Below are 17,082 nucleotides of genomic sequence, written 5' to 3' on the forward strand. Positions count from 1 at the left end.
ATGAAACCAAGGATGTAACAACTATAATAGAAGTGTACTTGGAGACTAGAGAAAATGTCTCCCCATAGTTAACTCCCTTTCTCTCAAAGATCCCTCTCACCACAAACCTCACTTTGAACTTCTCAATGCTACCATGTACAACATGCTCGATCTTGTAGAGCCACCTAGAACTTAGAATTGTCTTCCCTTTTGGTCTTGGTATTATGTCCCAAACATCATTCTTCATAATGGAGGTGTACTCCTGTTGGCATTAGGACACAAGTTTGACACATGTTTGGCTCGATGACATAAGTGTTGTCCTTGATGGCAACTCACTCAAATGGTAGATCACCGTTCAAGCTCTCAGAATGGAAGAAAATGAGATACCCGCAGGTTCCTTTTCACAAAGCCGCGGACATACGCAGGTGCACCGATCAAAAGGTGTGTACATCTACGCAGGTGTACTGATCAAAAGGTGCCGTCGTCCAGTACACACACTTTCATGCAGAGAAAAGCATGCACACGTGGGAAATCTTATGGTTGGTCCATGGTATTTAGTTCGACATTTTTGAACCTATGGTTTTGGTCCGTGGTTTTGCATCTAAAGTATTGAACCCAGGTATTGGGTCCCTAGTATTAGATCTCTATGGTTTTGGACCATGGTTTGAGTAAAGCCTAGACTGTAAAACGGAAAGGAGATCATTTGGTTGTGGTAGATGGTTGTGTTGAATATCTTGAGAAGAGCAAGATCTGAAATACTGGTGATCGGTTGGTGAGATATAGCTGGATCTGAATAAAGGAGAAACCTGAGCATTACAAGATGGTTAAGATCTACTGATAGGTCGAGATCTCTTTGGCGCAATATTAGATTTGATAATCTGGGTATAATTGAAGTCTGATTAAGAAAAGGGATAAATTATCTATACCCGCAGCTCTGACACAACACAGGCGCGGATACCTACAAGTTTGACACAACGGAGGTGCAGATACCCGCAGGTTCGACACAGCGGAGGCGCAGATACCCACAGGTTAAGGAAGCGAATACTGCGTATGTACGCAGATTTCTATTGGTGAAGTAGCGGACTTTTCTTGAAATATGTTTTAGCTGCTTTTGTTTATTACTGCAGTGTTCCAGGTTCTGAATTGGTGTCTGGTTACTGATACTGGGTTATGAGAAGTTATTGATTTAGTATTTGTACAAGGAAGTTGGTTGATTGCAGATCTATTTGATGTTTGATTGATATTCTTGGATCCAGTCTGAAAATTTATGAAACGTGGTCCCTGGAAGAAAAAGAGAAGTCTTTTGTAGGTCAACACCTACGTATTAGTACATTAGTTAGTACAAGAGCTAAGGGGGTTGTAGCTCCCTTCTAGGAGAGTTTGGAGAATGAGAGAAGGTTGTAGCCTTCTGCAGGTTGAAGCCTGTGTGCTGGTATAAGACTGCACCAATACAGAATCATTGTAAAAAGAAGTTTCTAATTGAAAGAAGATAGAGACATATTGCAGCAGGTGGTTTTCACCCACATTGGGTTTCCACCTTATACCTTGTGTTCTTTTGTGTGACTATATGCCTTTCTGTTCCTGCTTACTGTTATATGGTTCTGACACATAGACTAATGAACAACATCTGAAGAATAAATTAAATTATAAGTCTGGAAGGTATACACAAGTTTCATTAGTTTGATCTGCAAATCTTTGTATAAATTGAAAAAGAATTTGATAATATTGATTCACCCCCCCTCTCAGTATTATTTCCAACAATTGGTATCAAAGCAGGTCCTTTAGGAGAAGCTTGATCGCTTGAAGGAAGATCTATCATCATGAGAAACTACGAAAAGGAATCATCAATCAGACCACCAATTTTCGATGGGAGCAACTTTGTCTATTGGGAGGTAAGAATCACTACCTATCTTCAATCTCTTGGTACAAAAGTTTGGGATATTGTGGAAACAGGATACACATTTCCTTCAGAAACTCCTACAGATAAGGCTGGTAAAAGGGAGTATGAAACAAATGCAAAGGCTGTCAATACCATATTAGGGAGTCTATCTCAATCAGAATTCGTCAAGGTTATGCAGCTCAAAACCGCAAAAGAAATATGGGACAAGATCGTTCTGAGCTATGAAGGAGATGATCAGGTAAAACAAGCAAAACTTCAAACTCTCAGAATTCAGTATGAAAATCTCAGAATGTACAATGATGAAAGCATGGCTAACTATTTCCTTCACATAGATGAGATTGTTAATTGTATGAAAAACTTGGGTGAAGAAATAAAAGAAGTTGTTTTGGTTGAAAAAGTTCTAAGATCTTTGTCTCCTAAGTTTGATTCAAAAGTTTCTGCCATAGAAGAAAAACAAAATCTACAGAGCCTTACCATGTCACAGCTGCATGGAATCCTAACTGCTTACGAAATGAGAAAAGGTGGACCATCAGACAAGAGAGAAGCTACATTCAAAGCCTCAGGAAAAGGAGACTACAATGACTCAGGACATATGTCGGAAGAAGAGGAAGAGTCAAATTTTGTCAAGGACCTTCAACGGGGTTCTGGAAGATTCAAAGGTAAGCTCCCTTTCAAATGTTTTGATTGTGGAAGAGTCGGTCACTATGATGCCAAGTGTCCTCATAAAGATAAGCTTGACAAAGGTAAGGAACCAGTTAGATGGAACAAAAAATAGAATGTAAGTAAGAAAAGTTATTACACACATGAAGAGAGTGATGGTCTTTCAAATAGCGATGAGGATGAACAAGGTAATGATTATAGAATTTTGATGGCTTTCGAAGATGATGATTTCTTGGATGCTATAGATGAAGAAAGCCTTTATGAAGAAATTTCTAAACTCAAAATTTGCTTAGAAGAGAAAAATATGATTGTAGATACTCTGACTTCCCAACTTGCTGAAATGGAGAAACACAGTGAAAAGTTAGTATGTGAAATTGTGGGGCTTAGAAAGGACATTGAGAAAACAAAAGCTCTTAATCTTAGATTTGGCAAAGGATCTGAAACTTTAGATGAGATTATCAAAGTGCAGCGACCTCCTCTAATCAAGACAGGTCTTGGGTATAACAAAGAAACAACTCAAGCACATAAGCCATCTACTTCCAAAAGTTATCTTGAAGCTGCAAGGAGAAGTGAACAGGTTAACAATCCTCAACAAAAGCATAATGTTGATCACCACGTAAGTCAGGGACAATTTACCTCAAGAATGAACAAAGACTACTAGGTAAATCGAGGGAAATTTACTTCAAAGATGAACAGAAGCTACAACCAACCGCAGGTAAATCATTTTGCCTCAAGAATGGATAGAAACTACAATCATTTGGTTGGTAGATTTGATAATCGCAGGAGCTTCTTCAATGGCCAATGTTTCTCTTGTCATAACTTTGGTCACAAAGCAGCTCAATGTGTTGCCTACAAGACAATCATGACTAGAGAAGCTCAAAAACAAAGGAGTATGACTGGGACTATGAATAGGACCTACAATAACTTTGCTGCTCTTGAGAATGAAGTAGAATGTTCTATTTATAACAATTTCGGTCATGAAGATTCTGAATGCAGGAGCAGGTTTTGGCAAACAACTCAGAAGGAACAAGTTTCATTGGTTCCCAAAACATGGAAAAAGAAATAATTGCAACCAGAAAGATGTGGGATAGCCTTATATGCTGAAGGACAGGAAAATCAGTGGTACATCGATAGTGGATGCTCAAAACATATGACAGGTGATAAAGATAAACTTTAGTCATATAGTGCCTTAGAAAAGGAAAATAAGGTCTCATTTGGAAATGAAACCCCTACACTCATAAAAGGTAAAGGTTCTGTTCTTTTGAAAGAAAAGGTCAAGGCTGGAAATGTTATGTATGTTGATGGCTTGAAGCATAATTTATTAAGTGTCAGACAAATGTGTGATCAAGGAAATGAAGTAATATTTCGATCAAATGGATGCATTGTTCGTGAGCTTGATATAGGAAAAACAATGATCAAAGGCATAAGAACTCCAAATAATTTATATATACTTGAAGGAGGACAACAACAATGCTATCTAAGCAAGAATGATGAACACTGGCTATGGCACAGAAGATTGGAGCATCTAAGCTTCTCACAGATAAAGAAAGCATGCAAATATCAGGCAGTTCGTGATCTACCTAACATCAGAATTCCATACAATACAATATGCAAATCATGTCAATTTGGTAAGCAAACCAGAACTGATTTCCCTGAGAAGGAAGGATCAGCTAGCAGGCCACTTGAACTTGTCCATACTGATGTATGTGGTCCATCCAGGAAAAGATCACCTCGAGGAGAAGAATATTTTATATTATTCATTGACGACTTTTCTAGGATGTGTTGGATAGGACTTATGAAGCATACAGATGAAGCTTTCGAAAAATTCAAATCATTCAAAGCCTTGGTGGAGAATGAATCAGATCGCAGAATCAAATGCCTCAGGTCTGATCGAGGAGGAGAATTTACCTCGAATGAATTTTTCGATTTTTCTGAAGAACATGGAATAAGAAGGGAATTCTCTATTGCTAGGACTCCTCAGCAAAATGGAGTAGTGGAAAGGATGAACAGAACGGTTCAACAAATGGCTCGTGCTATGCTTGGTGAGTTTGAAACTCCTGCAACCTTCTGGGGTGAAGCCACATTTGCTGTAGTTACTATTCTCAACAAGACAAATGTCCAGGTAAACAACACTTAGACTCTTCATGAACTTTGGTATGGTAAGACTCCCACGGTAAAATATTTCAAAATTTTTGGAAGCAAATGCTACATCAAGAAGATTGATGAAAATCTTGGCAAGTTTGAACCTAGAGAGATGAAGGCATTCTCCTTGGTTACTCTCCCCACAACAAAGCATACAAGTGTTAAATAAAAGACTTGGAAAAATTGTTGAAAGTATTGATGTAGTGGTTGATGAAGAAGGAAACACTCCTAGGCAGGTAAAATCTGAAGATTTCGAAGATGATGAGGACTATCCATCAACATCAAATCAGATTCATGATGAAGAAGAAACCCATGAGGCACCAAAATAATAGATAAGGATAGAATAAAAGACTCCATCTAGGTACGTTCAGAAGAATCATCCAAAATCTCAAATTTTGGGGCAAAAAGAGGCAGGTGTACAAACAAGAAGAACCATTTTAGAAGCTTCAAGCTATCTAGCATTGCTCTCCTCCATTGAATCAAAAAATGTAAGAGAAGCATGCAAAGATGAATGCTAGGTAAAAGCCATGGAGGAAGAACTTGAGTAGATCGAAAAGAATAACACTTGGGAGTTGGTTCCTAGACCAAAGGATAAGAATGTCATAGGAACAAAATGGATATTCAAAAATAAGTTGAATGAAAATGGAGATGTGATTAGAAACAAGGCCAGACTTGTTTGCAAAGGGTATGCTCAATAGGAAGGCATAGACTTTGAAGAAACTTTTGCACCAGTTGCTAGACTAGAGGCCATAAGGATGTTCCTTGCCCTTTCTGGCTTTAAGAAGTTCAAAGTATTTCAATGGACGTGAAGTCTGCTTTCTTGAATGGAGACTTGTATGAAGAAGTATATATTGAACAACCCGATCGGTTTATTCTTGGAAATGATCCAAAACTTGTATGCAGACTCAAAAAGGCTCTCTATGGCCTTAAACAAGCTCCAACGGTGTGGTATTATCGGTTGGATAAGTACCTCCATCAACAAGGGTTTATAAAAGGATCAACTGATAGTAATCTATATATAAAAATTGACAATGATAAGTTGCTAATACTTGTTGTGTATGTTGATGATATCATCTTTGGTAGCAATGAAGAAGACTTGAGTCAAAATTTTGCCTTAGTGATGCAGAAAGAGTTTGAAATGTCCATGCTTGGTGAGCTCACATATTTCCTTAGTTTACAAGTCCAACAAAACAAAGATGGTATTTTTCTATCACAAACCAAGTATCTCAAGCAGATCTTGAAGAAACATGGGATGGAGGATTCGGAACCAGTATGTACCCCTATGGTGATAGGATGCAGCCTCAGCGCAAATGATGGATCGGCAACAGTACATTAACCAACCTATAGATCCATGATTGGTAGTCTACTCTATCTAACAGGTACCCGACCAGACATTATGCATGCAGTAGGAATAGTTGGAAGGTTTCAGGAAAATCCAAAGGAAACTCATCTTCAGGCAGTTAAGAGAATTTTCAAGTATCTTCAAGAAACTCAAAACTATGGCCTATGGTATCCTAGAGGTACAGATCTCACACTTCATGCATACACAAATGCGGATTGGGCAGGAAGCGTGGATGACAGAAAAAGCACTAGTGGTGGTGCATTCTTCATGGGTCCTAGATTAGTATCTTGGTTCAGAAAGAAACAAAGTTCTATTGCATCATCTACAAATGAAGTAGAATATGTAGTTGTTGCATCTTGCTGCACTCAACTCCTTTGGATGATGCAAAAAATGCATGATATGCAAATCACTTGTACTCCACCTATCCCCATTTTCTGTGATAATACAAGTGCAATCAATATTTCAAAGAATCCTGTCATGCATTCAAAGACTAAGCACATACCGATCAAGTATCATTTTCTCGGAGAACAAGTGCTTGAACAAAAGGTAAAATTGGAGTATGTTCCCTCTAAGGAACAAGTTGCTGATATTCTCACCAAACCACTGCCCAGGGAGACTTTTGAATACCTTAGACAAAAGTTGGGGGTAGTTGATGCATCATCTTGCTATTGAATCTTGTCTGTTTCAGAGATTTTTGGTTGTACGCGAGTTTCATATGGGGTATACACGTACATACACTGGTTTATGTGGGTACAGTCATGTATATGTTGACTTGAAGAAAAGCAAGGATGAGAAGAGTCCGATATGGGTCTATCAGAGACCATTTGGCACAGGTTCAGGGGGAGCATATATTCTTCTAATAATGCATTTTTGGCATTATTGTAGAAGATCTTGGTTCAATTCTTCAGTTGTTTTGATGTCAGGAGGAGCAAGTGCAGAAGGAGAACATGGATACTGATTTATGATTGACAGATGCTGTTGATATTTCTTTTTGTCAAGGTCATGTAACGGCCTATCTTGGTTGCCCCACTATCCCTGTGATGGATAATGTAATGTGCTTATTATATCATGTATCCCCTCTTGGTTGGGAGTCATATGTATGAGTCTTTGGTGATAGGAAGGTCAGTTATGATGTATAAAGTCAGATTTCTTTTGTAGAACATCTTCTTCAGATCTTGCCTATATGTCAGGGGGAGCTTGGATAGCACAACAGAGCAGAGATTTCGGCATGTACTCAGGGGGAGCATAACCCTTTGCCCTTGATGTCAAAGGGGGAGAAAAGACTTTGAGTGACTTTGGGTTGCCATCAAGTCCAAAGGGGGAGATTGTTGGCATTATGACACAGGTTTGGCACGGGTTTGGCTCGATGACATAAGTGTTGTCCTTGATGGCAACTCACTCAAATGGCAGATCACAGTTCAGGCTCTCAGAATCGAAAAAAATGAGATACCCGCAGGTTCCTTTTCACAAAGCCGTGGCCATACACAGGTGCACCGATCAAAAAGTGTGTACATATATGTACGTGTACCGATCAAAAGGTGCGGATGTCTAGTACACGCACTTTCATGCAGAGAAAAACGCACACACGTGGGAAATCTTATGGTTGGTCCATGATATTTAGTCCGACATTTTTGAACCTATGGTTTTGGTCCATGGTTTTGCATCTAAAGTATTGAACCCAGGTATTGGGTCCCTAGTATTGGATCTCTATGGTTTTGGACCATGGTTTGAGTAAGGCCTAGACTATAAAAAGGAAAGGAGATCATTTGGCTATGGTAGACGGTTGTGTTGAATATCTTGAGAAGAGAAAGATCTAAAATACTGGTGATTGGTTGGTGAGATATAGCTGGATTTGAATCAAGGAGAAACCTAAGCATTACAAGATGGTTAAGATCTACTGATAGGTCAAGATCTCTTTGGCGCAAGATTAGATCTGATAATCTGGGTACAATTGAAGTTTGATTAAGAAAATGGATAAATTATCTATACCCGCAGGTCCGAAACAGTGCAGGCGCGGATACCCGTAGGTTTGACACAGTAGAGGTGCGGATACCTGCAGGTTCGACACAGCAGAGGCGCGGATATCCGCAGGTTAAGGAAGTGAATACTGTGTATGTATGCAGATTTCTATTGGTGAAGTAGTGGACTTTTCTTGAAATATGTTTTAGTTGCTTTTGTTTATTACTGCAGTGTTCCAGGTTCTGAATTGGTGTCTGGTTACTGGTACTGGGTTCTCAGAAGTTATTGATTCAATATTTGTACAAGGAAGTTTGTTGATTGCAGATCTATTTGATGTTTGATTGATATTCTTGGATCTAGTCTGAAAATTTATGAAACGTGGTCCCTGGAAGAAAAAGATAAGTCTTCTGTAGGTCAGCACCTACGTACTAGTACATCAGCTAGTACAAGAGCTAAGGGGGTTGTAGCTCCCTTCTAGGAGAGTCTGGATAACGAGAGAAGGTTGTAGCCTTCTGCAGGTTGAAGCCTACGCGCTGGTATAAAACTACACTAGTACATAATCATTGTAAAAAGAAGTTTCTAATTGAAAGAAGATAGAGACATATTGCAGCAGGTGGTTTTCACCCACATTGGGTTTCCACCTTATATATTGTGTTCTTTTGTGTGACTGTCTGCCATTCTCTTCCTGCTTACTGTTATATGGTTCTGACACATAGACTAATGACCAACATCTGAAGAATAAATTAAATTATAAGTCTGGAAGGTATACGCAAGTTTCATTAGTCTGATCTGCAAATCTTTGTATAAATTGAAAAAGAATTTGATAATACTGATTCACCCCCCCCGGTCTCAGTATTATTTCCAACAACTCCTTCACATGGCATCCTGTCATACCTACTGTTCTACTGCCTCTTGAAAACTAGAACGATTGGAACATAGAATTCTTCTCATAAATGTCATATAGTCTGGAAATTTCTTCAAAGGATTGTTCTCTCTAAAAGAACTATTAGGACCCTCAACATGCTCATGAGAATACATCAATGTTTGATTGAACCATTGAGGTATCCTAATAGAAGTAGAATAAGCTCATGGATTCCTCTCTTCACTTGAATACTATTGTACAACCCTAGAAATCATTGATGACTCCGGGTCAACCATTGAATAGTAGATTTCTTGTTATCTTATGTCTCATAATATGATAATGATTAAATTCATTATCATTTTAGTATTATTATTATACGATAACAAAAATATTATTGATATTTTATAATTATTATAATATTATTTTAACAATAATATTAATTTATTTAAGAGAAAAAAAATGTGTATGGACTTTGAGCTTTGTTTTATTTATGCAGATAGGAAATGACAAGATGTTAATTTATGTTTTATCGACTTATGGTGTCTTCTTCTTTTTTTCTAAAATTGTTTAAAATAGGGCTACATGGTGTATGTGAGATTTTTGGACCTATTAATATCATGGATTGAAGGCCATTGGATCTCCCTCCTCTGGACCAACTGGTAGGGGAGGTAAGAATCTAGGCAAACTATTTTTGATATAAATAAAAGTTTTTTTCCCCTTGGAAAAATCGTAATTTTCATTAATATAAGGAAAATTACATGTTGTAGATGCTATGTGCATATGCATGACTTAAATGGCTGTGTGCCTGTCAAAAAAAATAAAAGCATATATGTTCTCCATGCAGGGAGACAGTTCCTTGAAAAAGTGCTGTTTAAAAACTCAAAATTTTGTTTACTCTACACAGAGAGTATTCTTATAACATGAACTGTTTATGTATAAGCTAGATAAATATAAACATAAATAACAGGTCGCATATCAGATGATATCAGGCTCCTGTTGAGCCTATGCTGCATGGTCCATGTATGGGCGATGGTAGTACTGGTAGTGATCCCCTTCTCGCTGCTCCTGAATCATCTAGAGGTTGCGTGGTCAGATCGTTGCCTCTTTGGAAAGTTTGTCAGCGAGTGTGTTCCATTCGCTGTAGATATGGGGACATGCAAAACTGTTAAATTTTTTTATGTATCTATGTACCTCATCCAATATGTGCCGCAATGTATAAGCATGCGATGTTGTAGATTTGTTTATCCAATTGTAAACAATTTTTGAGTCACCAAAAACTTGAAGATTTCGACAGTTTTTTTCAATTGCAAATTGAATGAGATTTTTTGTTGTGATGAGTTCTGCATAGTTGTTAGTGCCATCTCCAAGTCCCATTTGTATATGGTAGTAATGGGAATTTGTTAAATATAGAGCAGCCCCTCCCCCACATCCTGTCTCTTGTGCCGATCTGTTAAAATATGCCCACGGTTGTGAGTGATCAATGGTCTCAGGGATGATATTTCTGGGTGGAGAGTTAACATCATCCTCAGGTATAATGCTGTAGTTGGTGAGGATTCTGGCTATAATGGTTGGCCAATGAGGGGCAGAGTCTTGAAAAATGATACGGTTCCTGGCTATCTAAATTTCCCAGCTAATGAGGAGGGGGAGGTTCCTAGCTTTCTATGGAGATGCAGATGTCCACCAATTAGCCCATACCTCCTTTGTGGTCTGTCCTCTCCAAGTGGAGGTTGAAGGGATGTGCGAGAGAGTGGAGTTCCAGAGGTCGGTGGTGATGGGACACAAGAGGAATAGGTGATCCACAGTTTCAGTGTTGTCCTTACATAGGCAGCACCAATAGGGCCCATAAAGGCCCCTTTTGATAAGGTTTTCTCCGGTCGGGACCTTGTTCTTCAGGATGGACCACATGAGTAATCTTGTTCGGGTGGGGGGGGGGGATGTTAAACACACACATGGCAGCAACAAAAGATGAATGATAAACAAGAGAGTGCATCTATTATTGAAAATGATATACATTTATAGTACATGGAAATGACCCTTGGATTCATATTCCAAGTGGTCTCTTGGACTCCCTTTGGCTGCTCATTTTCCACACCAACCCTTAGAGGATTAGGTGTCCAACATTCTCCCCCTTAATCTGAAGGGTTATGTATGAGTCCAAGAAGAGAGCTGTAATATAAAATGTGCAAAAAATGCATGGCAGCACTAGGTTGAATGTGCTCTCTGAAATGTTGGTATAAAGGGAAATGGTTTAAGGATGACCACCAACACTGGAACGCTTAGTGTAGTTCCCAGAATTCTTCCAATTCTAGCATGAAGCTCAAGTCTTCTGCTAGAGGAAGTGCTCCTGATGTTTTGAAGAGGGAAACCTTCAACCATGAAAGGGAGGTCTCACCCTGCATAAAAGGGAGAACCTCAACTTGAAAAGGGAGGTATCAACATGTGATGGTTTAAGGATGACCAACAACTCTAGAATGCTTAATGCAATTCCTGGAACTCTTCTGAAACTGACAAGAAGCTGAAATCTTCTACTAGAGGAAGTGTCCCCAATTCTTTGAAGAGGTATCACTAACTGAAGGCATGCTCAGGGGCATCTTTGTCTCTGGCTACAACTCTGAATCTGGTATGGCGGGTTGTGGCTCAGGCTCGTTTGATGTGGCTTTGAAGCTTGTAGATGATCATCATTTCCCCCCTTGTTAGATACAAGGTGAGATGATGAAGAAAAATCAACTGCAAGACTGTTCAATACTCTAGAACAAGTTCAGACATATGAATGGAATATCTTTTTGGCTATTGATGCCAATTTCCAAGAAGCGATCCATCCAAGATGAATCTTTGTTCTTACAGGAGGTTTGTTTCTGAAGCATTTATTTGAAGAATGACTGGTGTTTATGACAGTGCTTACATGTATGAGGATCAAAACCATGATCTTTCAGATGGCTAACTCGGTCACAGTGTTGGCATTTCATAATCTATTGTTGTTGCTGTGGAAGAGGAGCAAAATATGGAACAACTAAAGGTGAACTGTCATGAAGGAATCCAACACTCTGAAAATGAATGGGCTTTAAGTAATCTGGAATATGAAAGAACACGTCCTTGTCATATCCAAGACCAGTTCTGTGCTTGTTGTGGACAAGATCTTCCCAAGGTCTAATGACCGACTTGGATCTGAATCAATTGTAACATTATTGTATTGCTGTTTATGGGAGTCTGTTTCAATCTTCTAAACAAAAACAGGTTCAAAATGATGACTCCACTATTGTAATTCTTTCTGCTGTAGTTGAGATTCAAACTATACAAAAGCAATGTTTTCTTGTGCATGTTGTAATCTAAGAGTGTCTTTGCTGACTTTAACTGTGCTTCCACCAGTATATAAGATTAGAGTGCTTAATAACTCTAATAATCCATGAATTTTATCCATTATTCAAACAATCAAATCAATAAATGACCAAAAATGCACTTGTAGAAACAATAATGGTTTTAGAAAATTATTTTTCCAACTTTTCAACATGAATTAATTTGCACTGATGTCTGCTCATGTTCTCACTTCACAATGTACCGTGCCTCAATTTCTACACAACAAGCCCGATATTGCTGCCTTAACAGAATGTCTAGCTTGACAGGTTTGTAGTCCATAGGCACTTCTGATCTAGATGAAGTCTTCAAGGGTCCTTACATGAGTTGGTGCATGACACATTCATTGTTGAAAACTTCTTCCTTCCTTGAGTCAAAAATGATTTCTTCCTACAGAGATGCATAAGTTTGATTCTCCCTCAAGACTCATATTCTTTTCCACGTGTCGGTTTGTTGTCTCACTATTTTTGGATCGGGCTGTATATTTATATACTCAGAATTTACCATCGTATTACTTGCTCCAAGATGATATCATGAAGGAGGGTGATATATTAATTGAGAACTCAATCTTGCTCAGAATTTCGGCTATTTTTTGTTGAAGGTGATAGTGGCTAGACTTTAGGGCTTCCAATTTTTATAGTTTATGCTTAGAATTTTGAGGGAGATCAACTCCTTTCCATAGTGAAAATGTATTTGTAAAATCTTCAAACTACTCGCTCCTTTCAGGACTAATATAATCATAAATTTGGATTATTGTTGTAGCACATAAATGATCTTTAAATGATGATTTCAGATCTTATATAGAAACCTTACACTTTTTCTCTCTTCTCTAGGTAGCTTGGCCTTCATTAGCGTAATATCCCTTCTTTGAAAAAATTTAATTTCTCATACTAAATTTCAGAGTTTGTGCTATGGTTTTAGTGTAGCATTTAGTTAAAAAGCTCAATTGTGTACTGTTGTAGGTGTTTTCTCACAATTCCAACTCAGAAAATACACACAATAAATGACATGTACCCAGAATGAGGCTACCAAAATTTCAAGCTGATATATTTCAATCACGGAGATTTACATAGGACTGATATATGTAATTTCTGTCATAGAAAGAGATAAAATAGGCAACTTCCTCTTAGTATTTACTATGCAAATAGAATGGAGACAATTAGAGTAGAGGAACTTTAGTACAATAGACGATTCGATGTAGTTTTTCTGTTCTTCAATGACACATATAAGTTTAGAATTTGCTCCTCTCCATACAACACCTCAAAACGTCCCAACATAAATCAATATAAAGGTACCGGCAGTTGTCATATACATCATAAGGTGGTCGTATCACCTTCCAGCTCACCAATAAAGGCTTGGACTCCACAAAGTTAGCAATATGAGCCTCTCCAAGATGATATACAACCTCAAGCAGTGGGGGATAGTGGCAGCCTTCGAATAGCAGTTAACTCGTTCCACCTTAAGTGTGACTTAGCCCAAAAATTATGCACCTCTCGTCCAACATTAATAGTGAGGGATTTTGACCCTATTTCTCCTTGGAATCATGCTCAACAATTAAAATTTCTTCCCATATCTACATTCAACCTCCCACATTCACGAATTTGTCAAGATATGGCCCTCTATAGATTCAATCACGCAAGCCTTTGCCATTCTAATTCTTTAAAGAGATTTGAACTGGCCCCACCATAAAATATGCAGCTTGCTCAATAATTCATGGGTCCTATGAAGCTCGAGTATTTACTGATATTAATTTTCCTTGGACTCTTCATTCTCCATGAAGCCTTCAGTTTGTCATAGGAAATAGGAAAATGTAGTATAAGAATATAAAACAATTGATAAGCTTGAATACCTCAATACTTTGCAGAAAATTCGTTCTCCATTGAAGCTCTATGGTGAATGTTTTGTAGACAGTTTTGAGGCATTGTGACTTCAGTATTGTCTGTTGTTTTGTAATTGCAAGTCCAGGTTTTACAAAGGATCAATTCTATAGTCATTTGTTGCTTGAGGCTGAAAGACGAGAATTAAGATCCATTACCAGTTCCATCAGGAGAAGTGTTATACTATCTCTACAAACTGCATTATACCAAGAGCAACGTTCATAACTTCACGAGCTTTCAAGCTTCAAAATGGGGTCTCGGCTTCCACATATAATCCAACAATGTACACACCAAACTATTAAAGGCAGAAATCATAGAATGCTCTGTTCATTGCAGGGATTCATGGCAGGAATGGGAGTTACAAATATGAGCGCAAAAAAGGCTGATGTTTTGTATGCAGGTATCGAGCAGCGACAGGAGCAGAGAAGGCAACACTACAAAAACATTCAAGTCAATGAATACACTGTCAAACCAGTGGAAGCGTCAGTGTCAGAGCTGCCAGGCTTAGCCAGAATGGCACAAAACCGATAAGGAGAAGTGCTCAGATCTACAAAGGCCACAAAGCAATGGCTCAAATTTGAGCAAGGCAGGAGAACGCCTGCTTTGATACCATGTTAAACACACACATGGCAGAAACAAAAGATGAATGATAAAGAAGATAGTGCATCTACTATTGAAAATGATATACATTTATAGTACATGGAAGTGACCCTTGGATTCATATTCCAAGTGGTCTCTTGGACTCCCTTTGGCTATTCATTTTCCACAACAACCCTTAGAGGATTAGGTGTCCAATAGGGGCTTTGAGCTTCCACATTCCTTTCCACCATATATCGATGTGTAGTGCCTTGTGTCTATTGGCAAGATGTAGATACCCCTCTTTTGGAGAGTACCGACCATTTTTTGTGATAGCCCATGTAATCTCATCCTCCCCTTCCAATATATGGATGTGAGACTCAGTGAGGGATGATGTGTATGCTCTCCAAGGTTGGTGCCAATGAAGAGGTAAGAGCAGGCTGTGGGCAGACTTCCACGCTTGGTGCAGGAAGGTTGATCTCTCCTGGTCCATAATGTGGCAGATGCGTGTGATGCCTTTCTCAGTTAGGTTCTAGAGTAATCCTTCAGGTAGTAAGTGTGCATTCCCACATCCTATCCAAGGGTCAAGGCCTATACAGACAGATGTCCCATCAGATATTCTCCACATAAGGTCATCACAAATAAGTGGCAATGAATTCAGAACCGCTTTCCATATGTTTGAGATCCCAGATTTGTTCCATCTTGTCTGTCTCAGCCAGTCCATCGGCCTTAGTGGATTGATATACTTAGAGGATGCAACTTTGGTCCAAAGGCTGCTAGTGGTGATTAATTGCCACCCTAGCTTGGCCACAAGTGCAGAGGAGAAATCTTCCAGTTTCTTTATACCCCATCCTCCCCATTTCTTAGGGATAGACAACAGATCCCATTTTGCCCATGCAAAAATCCTCCCTGTTTGTTTTCCTTTCCACATGAATCTGCAGCAAAGATTTTGTATTCTATTAAGAATGCCCCTTGGAATCCATGCAAGTGACATCTAGTATACAAGGGTGGCCTCTAGGACAACTTTGATGAGTACTAGTCTTCCAGCTCTGGAGAGATACTTGTGATACCATATATTAAGTCTCCTTTCAAGCTTAGAAATCAACCATATCCAGTCAACTATTTTGTATCCGAGCGACTTTAGCCTATATCCCAGATACCGGAGGCCTTCATCTAGCTGTAGCAGGGTGAATGGGAACCTTTGTAGTGCAAACTGAATCTCATGAGGGGAGCATTCTGAAACGGTAATGGTGGATTTTGAGTTATTAATGATCATGCCCGTAGCGGTATTGAATAGATTGATGGTGTGATGTATGGTGGTTAGATCTCCAAGACCCCCATTAAGGAACATTAACACATCATCCACGAAAAGGAGGTGTGTTATCGTGCATCTGTCTGAGATCCTGATTCCTGAGAGCCTACCCCTAAGGTGCAAATCCTTGAGCAATCTGCTGAGCCCTTCCATGACCAAGAGGAAGAGTAGGGGAGATAATGGGCATCCTTGTCTGAGTCCTCTTTCAGAACTAAAGAAAGGAGATGCAACTCCATTTATCAGGACACTAAAGGGTATATTAGTAATGCAGCACATAATCCATTTTATAACTCCCACAAGAAATCCTAAATGAGTTAGGAGCATTATGATGTATAACTAGCTTACCCGTTTGAATGCCTTTGATAGATCAACCTTAAGGATCATACCTTTGATCTTCTTAGTCTGTATGGAGTGTAGTACTTCCTGGGCCGTTCCTATGGCTTCATGAATCTGACAGTCCTGTAGGAAGGAAAATTGTTCTAAAGATATGTGGGTGGATAGAATAGGGCGGAGGTGATTAGCAATGATTTTGGATATGATTTTGTATATGAAATTGCATAGGGAGATGGATCGGAAATCATTGAAAGTTGATGGGTTGTCTGATTTGGGGATGAGGGCGATGAAGGTGGAGTTGATGGCCCCATGCATTCGGCCAGTCATCCTGCATTCCTCGATGACCTTGAGTAAATCTTGCCCTAGGATATCAAAAAAGGCCAGATAGAACTCCACTGACCAACCATCTGGACCGGGGCTCTTATCCCTCTTAAACCATTTCAGGGTGGCCTCCAGTTCCCCAAGAGTGACTTCTCTATTAAGGTCCATAACATCCTCATGTTTGATAAACCAGGGGAATAGTTGTGCTACCCTGATGACCTCTGCTAGGGTGGAAATGGGAGGGGCCTGGTAGATCTGTTTGAAATGTGAGGTAGCTAGGGTGGCCAGGTGAGGGAAGGTGTCCACCTCAATTCCTTGCTCATTTGTCAGTTTCCAGATTGTGTTAATAGATTTTCTTCCGTTTGCAAATTTATGAAAGAATTTCGAGTTATCATCTCCTTCCTTCAGCCATATCACTCTGCTCCGTAGTCTCTAGGTTTCCTCCCTTTCCTTAAGTATGTTTCCTCA

This window comes from Pinus tabuliformis, chromosome 9, assembly GCF_031772625.1.
Source record: "Pinus tabuliformis cultivar Carrire ecotype Pingquan chromosome 9, CPIR1, whole genome shotgun sequence".
NCBI classification, from domain to species: domain Eukaryota; kingdom Viridiplantae; phylum Streptophyta; class Pinopsida; order Pinales; family Pinaceae; genus Pinus; species Pinus tabuliformis.